The 7,932-nt window shown below is 47.8% G+C and overlaps 1 non-coding gene across 1 annotated transcript; it reads right to left on the reverse strand.

Annotated features, from left to right (window-relative positions):
* Window positions 1-2,032: 2,032 nt before the first annotated feature.
* LOC123796622 (U6 spliceosomal RNA) lies at window positions 2,033-2,139 on the reverse strand. The gene has a single exon (XR_006780795.1). It is a non-coding gene; the product is annotated as a U6 spliceosomal RNA (small nuclear RNA).
* Window positions 2,140-7,932: the final 5,793 nt, after the last annotated feature.

Below are 7,932 nucleotides of genomic sequence, written 5' to 3' on the forward strand. Positions count from 1 at the left end.
GGGAGCTCCAGAATCACAGAAAATCAGATATGTGGACAAGCTCTCCCTGTTCTCTCACTTTAGAGGCTTCAAATTCTCCTGTGAGGACGCACCAGTCCCTGCTGTTTCCTTTGCTCTGACTCTTGTCTCCCCACACCCTGACTACCTGGAAAATTCTTCATCCATTCAGAATAAACGCAGGGGATTCACTGCCCTGGGACCCTTTCCTTCATCCGTCACCAGAAGCGACAGCCCCTCCCTGTTGCTTGCAAGCCTCTCTTGTGGCATTTGTCACACTGCGCGCACAATGCCCTTGCTCTTCAACTGGCCTCCCCTTCCAGGCCAGTAGGTGAGATTGTGGCACCTCTAGACCACAGAGCCCGGTGCAGAGCCCGGTGCAGAGCCCGGTGCAGAGTAGGGCTGGCAAACATATACCAGCTGAAGGAGGGAACCAATGAGTGGGCCCTGCCTCTCACTTGTGGGTGGGGAGAACCATGATAGCACACGGGGACACTCATTTGTGGTAGGCTGGGTAAGGGTCCCCAAGGACACCAGGACCTCTTCCTGAAGCCTGAGAATGTCACCTAATGTGGTAAGAGACTTTGCAGACAGGATTACCAAAGGACTGGAGAGGGGACAACTATTCTGGATTCTCCAGGTGGGCTCTGGGCAACCACGAGCGTGTCCTTATCAGAAGGAGGCAGAGCGATATTTGGAACAGGAGAGGAAGAAGGGGATGTGATGATAGAAGCAGGGAGAGAAAAGGTGATGTGATGCAGAGCCACAAGCCCAGGAATGAGAACAGCTTCCAAAAGCTGGAAAAGTCAAGAAAATAGTCATCCCTTAGGTCCGCCCGAGGGAGCACAGCCCTGGTGATGCCTTGATTTGGGACCATTGAGACTCATTCCAGACTTCTAGCCTCTAGTATTATTGCAAGAGAACAAATGTGTGCTGTTGTAAGCTACCGAGTTCGGGGTAATTTGTTACAGCAGCAATGGGAAGCTAATACTATATGTTAAAATACTGACCCCACACATTCAGTTCTTGGCTTCCCATACTGCGTTCACTCTTACAGCTCTCCTGAAAACCCCAGGAACTGAGTTCTGTCCTTCCCCTTATCCACACACTTTGCAGCTAGCTCTGGGTCACCTCTGGTGCCGTTGCATACAGCCATCTGCCCCTGCCAACAAGCAAGTTTGAAAAGGGCTGGTTTTCTAGAGCCTACGCAGGTGCTGATGGGTCTCCTCCGGCTGCCCGTGGACATCATTGCAAGGCCAGCTGATAAGAAGCAGCCCAGCCCCCTGTACCACCAGCAGGAATGCAAACCTCCCAAGGGAGCCCCCTCTCCCTCTACCCCTCCCCTGCTCCTGCATGTGCTCTCTCTTTCTAACTCTCTCTCAAATAAATGGATAAAATCTTTTTTGAAAAATATTTATTTATTTATTTATTTGAGAAAGAGGGAGAGTGAGAGAGAGCACAAGGGGGGGGGGAGGGGAACAGGTTCCCTGCTCAGCAGGGAACCCAACACAGGGCTTGATCCCCAGACCCTGGGAACATGACCTGAGCCAAAGGCAGACGCTTAACCGACTGAGCCACCCAGGTGCCCCCATGACAGGTGTTGTATGTTGTCATGACAGAAATGACAATGACTGATCTGGAGCTATATTTTATACTTCACGGAGGTCTTTACAAAGGACATTTTATTTAATCCTCATGATGACTCTAGGAGGTTAGTATTGTTTTTCCTATTTTTGTGGGTGAGGGAATTAAAACGAAGATCAAGGGACTGATCGAAGGCCACACAGATTTTGCATGGCAAACTGGAGCAAAGAAAAGAGATCTCTGGTTCAAACGTGTGTGCTCACACCCATTACGCTCCACGGAACTCTTGTCCTAAGTGTAGTCACTGTGGGCTCAGAGGCTTTCTAAGTAGGAAACCAAAGTGTCAGAACTGTTTTTTAGAAAGAACACCCTAAAAATATAAGCAGAAAACAAATATAAAAAATCTTCAAATTCACTGATAACCAAAGAAACAAGATGCTATTAATTTTTTCTTAATATGGAATGCTTCACGAATTTGAATGTCACCCTTGCCCTGGGGCCATGCTAATCTTCTCTGTATCTTTCCAATTTTAGTGTATGTGCTGCCGAAATGAGCACAAGATTCCATTAATCTTTAAATAAAAATATCCCATGCTGCTAAAGCTATGATATAACAGGCAGCTTCATAAATGGCTTATGCATAAGTGAATTGGTATCACCCTTTTGCAAAACAATTTTGTGTTATGTTCTGAAAACCTTTAAGAGACCCAGATGTTTGTGAAACAAAGGAATAAACAAACAAACAAACAAAAAGCAGAAACAGACACATAAATACAAGAACAAACTGGAGGGTTCCCAGAGGGGAGGGATGAGCAAAATGGGTGAAGGGGAGTGGGAGATGCAGGCCTCCAGGTATGGAATGAGTAAGTCACAGGGATAAAAGGTTCAGCATAGGTAATATGGTCAATGTATTGTAATAGGGCTGTCTGGGGACAGACGGGAGCTGCGCTGGTGGGGGTGCGCACAGCATAACCTATAGACTTGTAAAATCACTGTGTTGTACACCTGACAGTGATGTAACTGTGTGCCCTATACTTCCATAAAATAAATACCTAAATGAGTAAATAAATAAGTAAATAAATAACCCAGATGTTTAAATTTAGAATTCTACTGTTGAGACTTTGATCCTTAGACAAAAATCCAAACCTTGAGAAAGCTTTATGTAGGAAGATGTTTATGATAAGAACAGTAACAGTAGTAAGAGTCAAAGCAATAGTTAAGTAAAAACATCCTTATCACAGATGCTTTGAAATCATCTTAAGTAAAAGAAAAATAATCATGAATAAAGACACTGGTTAACGTGGTACCATCTGAACCATATACAAATATGAACAGGAAAACAAGTTAGAAGGAAGTACACAGAAACATGAACCGTGGTAGTCTTTTTTGAGTAACTGGACTTTTTTCTTCTCCATCTTCAGTATGTTTCCAAGATTCCATGTCCTATGTAGATATTACTTTAATAATTAGGAAGAATAACTTTATTTCAAAATTGAGAAAAACTCCACCACAGATATGTACTTCTTTCAGTGAGGAGAATGATTGCCAAAAAATTCTAACCAAATCTTAGGCGGACTCCCAGTATGTCAGACAGATAAAAGGAAAGCAGTTCTGGATCAAGTCAGCACGGGGGGGGGGGGGGGGGGGGCAGCAGCCTTGTCCCTCAGCCCAGCCAGAGGCATCCCAGGGCATAAAATAAAAACCAGTCGTGAAGGCAGGTCCCCGGGTTTGTAGCCAGCTCTTGCTCTCTTCAGGCAGGCCCAGGGAGCTGTTCTTGTCTCTGGGTCTGGCTGCCTGCGCCAGAGCCTTGGGCGTGAGCACGACACCCTGGGTGGAGAGATAAGGATGTGATTTAGAAGCTCTGGAGCCCAGGACAGGCACCAGAACTGTATCGACTTCCCCAGCATGCAGCCACCTCGTGGGGTTCTGGAGAACCATCCTGCTTGACCTCTCGGAGTCAGATACTGAATGCAGCTCTCAGGCTCTTCAACTCCCTGGCGGCAGCCTGCCGAGAACAGGCATCAAACAGCACAACCCCGGACCCAAACCTGGACGGTGAGTCTGCTCCTGGCCACGCATCTGGCTTTCTGTAACATCCCAAGATTCGCATCAACGGGGCTTTTGAAAAACCTTAATTTTATCCAAAGAGCTGTTTGTGTTCTTTTTTTCCTCCATCCCCTGCCCAGTCGAGTCCTACCCCATCCCTCTCTCTAAATGTGAGAGAAAGATTTCTACTAGGGGGGTGCCGCTCAAGCAAGGGCTAAAACAAGATTGCCTGGTGCTTTTGTAAGCCACCCGCTTCCCTCACATAACAGCAACTGCTCTTAGAAAGAGAATTAGTCCAAATAACAGTTTTCCTGAGGCATTAGTGTTGCCACAGCAAGCCACGCATGAGGCGTGCTCAGCCTGGTGAAATTTCTATCAGTTCTGGGAGTTACACATTTTAACCCAAATAAATATATTTGGCTCAGTATCAAATGAAAAAAAATCATTCTTAAGCTTTTCCTTTCTTTCTTCTTTCTGCAAGAGCAAATGAACTTCACAGACAGGAAAAGGGCATCTGCTAATGCCAAACTCCCAAAGTCCTACACCTTAGGTGAATTTCATTTCAGGGACCTCAAATAATTAAACCTAAATGAAGGTATTAACTGTGAGGGAAATAGAAAGTTCAAGTCTTCGGCTCATCTGGCTGTCGCAGAGGCCTCCATAGGACACAAAGGTGCAGACCCAAGCCCCCCAGATCCATCCATCTTGTTCTCACGCAAAGGGCAGCCCTAAAGCCAGTCTGTCTTTTCCTGCCGAGGATTCTAGTGGTTCCATCGCGCCAACGGGCACAGGGCAAACCGATCCTCAGGACAAAAGAAACAAGTCAAGAATCACATCTTTCTCGAGAAGCCCAGTTTAATGAAACTAAATGGGAACTGACCCCAGATTTTCTTCCTCTCACACCTTCTCTTACTTCCTTACTGCTCCAACCACCGGATGAATGACTCCTAACACCCGGTCCCGCTCCCATCACGGCACTCCTTGCTGGAAAAAGCCTTCGGGGACTTACACCATCCGTCTAGACTTCTTAGCTTGGTATGTGAGTCCTAGTTTGATAATAACCTTTAAAATTATAATACAAGTAGCTGGCACTTACTGAAACGTCTCTCATGTGCCAGGCGTTTGTGGAATATTATTTTATGTAACACTATCCTCATGACAACCCCGGGATGAAGGGTTTATGATCTCCATTTTATGAAAAGAAAAACAAGCCCAATGTGGTAAACGGTCTGACCTCTGATGAATGGTGGGGATAGGGTTCAAGCCCGCGACTCGGACTCCAGGAATCCTCCCTTTTAACCGCCTGGCTATTCGGTTGGAGCGCATGGAGGGGCAGTTCAGAGGAGGGAAGAGGCAGGGGGAGGAGGAGCGAGAATCAGGATATGTCTTTCTTCTCCATCAGCCCTGAGCAAGAACAATGCAAGTGAAATGTAGTATTTCATTTTATCATGCAATGAGCATAATTAGGAAACAATGAGGAATGACAACTAATAATGAACCTTGTTGCTTCCTAATTAAAATTTAACGATTGTATTTCTGCCGTTATTGCCCAGAGCAGCAGTGTAAGCTGTGCGGTAACAAGGCCAACCCTAAAAGGAGGCAGCCCGACTTCACAGATGGCTCAGCACAGCCCTGCCCAGGCATGCCAAGAAGGTACCGCTCCACAAGTGGCTGCTGGCTGCCCTCGTGGCCCAGCCACACTGGGCAAAATAGACTGGATGGGCAGAAGAAACTGTGCTTTATTAATCACTGTAATAAACAACTGGCAAGTATTATAATTCCATGAATACAGTGGGGAAAGGACAGGCTCTGGTGACAGACCAAGCTAGGTTTAAACACGGACTCAGCCAGCTGCTTGCTGTGTGATCTCAGGCAAGCTGATGGGCCTCTCTGAGTCGGTTTCTTCATCTGTGAGTGAGCAGGAAATGCCTCAGGTGGCACCGTTGTGAGCCGTAAATGATGTAAGAGAAACAGGGTGCCAGACTCTCCACGTGGTGGCAATCATCATCTGAGGCTCCCCAAACCTTTGAACACTGCCTGCATTCTAATCGTTCTCTGTCATGTAAAACCTACCGCCCATCAGAGATTATCCAAAACTGCATTTCCCAGCTTCCATTGCCCTGAGGAGCAAACTCGTGGTTGAACCGTACTACTCAGATGGATTGGGAGAGTTACAGGGTGGCAGAGGCGAGGCCTGGGTCGGGTTTTGCTGGTGCAAACTGTGGCGGCCTGGCTGTGGAGGAGACAGCAAATGTGGCGACTTCCCGCTGATGGCGGCGGTGGCAGCTCCTTTGGTAGGTGGTTCTGCCGGAAGTGCTGGGAGTTCCTCCAGAAAGGCCTGCCTAGAATCTGCTTCTTCAGTCTGCAATGATTCTGTGCATTTTCTTTACCCACAACTGTACCCCTTCCCGCTTAAACTGGCCAGTGGCCAGTGTTACCTGCAACATAGAGCCCTGACCCTGAGAGGGCGACAGGGCGACACCATGGAGGCCTGTTGGCGGAAGTGGAGGAAGTGAGGACAAGAAGATGTGTGAGAGGCTGTGATAATCCAAGTTGGAGGGACAAGGACCCAGACCCGAGAAATCCGACAGGTATTTCCGAGGAATCTACTGCCTACACGTCTCTTGAATCTTTCGTCTTCTCTCCAAACCACAGCCAGCAGCTCAGGCTATGGTTCACGGTCCCCACCAAGATGACCACCATCGCTCCCAATGTCCAGGCTCACACCCTCCCCTGCGGTTAGGGCCATCTTTCAAAGTGGTCATCACTTCACCTCCTCTGCTAAAAAGGTCTTGCGTAGCTTCCTTTGTCTTGAGCACAAAGTCAGAATTTCTTATCATGGCCAGCAAGAACCTTCATGGTCTGCAGCCTCCTCCACTCCACCCCCGGCTCCTCTGACAGGGCACACTGATGCACACTTACTTTCTCTCCCTTCTCACCTGTCCCCACCCCCACCCTTTGAAAATGCTCAGCCAGGACCTCCACCTTCCCAATCCCCACCCTCTTGTACCTGGTTAACTCCTCTTTGCTTCCTTGGGAGGCCATCTCTGTCCGCAGGCAAAGCTGGATCGGCTAGAGCGCTGGGCCCCTCCTCTTTCATTGTCCCCAGAGCACGTATCTAACATCTGTGCCCCCTTTCCATCCTGTACATTGTTCCCAGCACCCCCGAGGCTGGATGGAGATGCGGGGCTGCATTAGCACAAGACAAGAGAGTCACACTCTAGAGCTCAAATGGTTCGCACACACGTGGATGGGCCTTCTCCAGGCTCACGCTCTATCCACCTACCAAACAGGCTCATGCTCTATCCACCTACCAAACGGAAGTAAGGGACAGGGCAGCCCAGGCAGCCCTTTATGGCAGAGCCACAAAGTGGAGGGAGCTTGGGTCCCTGAATGCCTCTGTTGAAGGCTGCCTGCCACACAACCACACTGAACTGATAGTATGTAAGACAAGAATAAACTTTTATTACATCAAAACAGTGAGAGTTGGGGTGGCAGCTTTATCTGAACTGACACAGCCCTGTTAGAGTATGGAGGAGGGAGAACACACTTCCGGACACAAGAAGCAGTTCATTATAGGGGCCCAGTCAGCACTGGTGGCATGAATGACAGAGAAAGAAGCCGACAGGCCCACAAGACTGTAGACAGGGGGACGCAGGCGCAGCAGGGGTCAAACCAATTCAAATGCTGGCTGAGTTGGAGAACTGCGGGAGAAGGGGGACACCTTTTAGTGGCACCCATCAATTATTCTGAGAGGACAAGCTCTGTTGGTACATGGAAATATAGGACCAGAGGGGAGATAATTTATATCATTTTCCATACAGCCATCACCATCTCAAAATCCCATTTCTTTCTCCCAACATGAGTCTTACATCCCGGCGGAGTCCCTGGCACGGTCTTCCAGAGACAGGAAAACAGTGCACATATTTTTCTCTCCATCATAAATACCTGAGTGACTTGATGGCTCAACTGAAAGCACTGAGGTGTAGGGACAATTTCCTCTTTCAGTGCCTGTGTATACATATGCTTATGTGTATATTTATAGTACGCATATGTATGTGTAGAATGAAGCTGGACTCAGTAAAACTAACCTCATCTCAAATATACAATGTGGGCACATTTCCTGCAAGGGGGGAAAAATAATCCTTCTCAGGTTCATAAAATCTTACAGCTGGAAGGGACCTAAGAAACTATCCAATTTAAACCCCTTGTTTTACAGTTGGAGAAACTGAGGCCAGAACCTCCAAGAAACTTGCTCCAGAGCCAACAGCTTCATGTTACAGAGCCAGACTGGTGTCCAGGTCC

This window comes from Ursus americanus, chromosome 1 (genome assembly GCF_024610735.1).
Source record: "Ursus americanus isolate L20-20 chromosome 1, mUrsAme1.1.p, whole genome shotgun sequence".
Taxonomy (NCBI): domain Eukaryota; kingdom Metazoa; phylum Chordata; class Mammalia; order Carnivora; family Ursidae; genus Ursus; species Ursus americanus.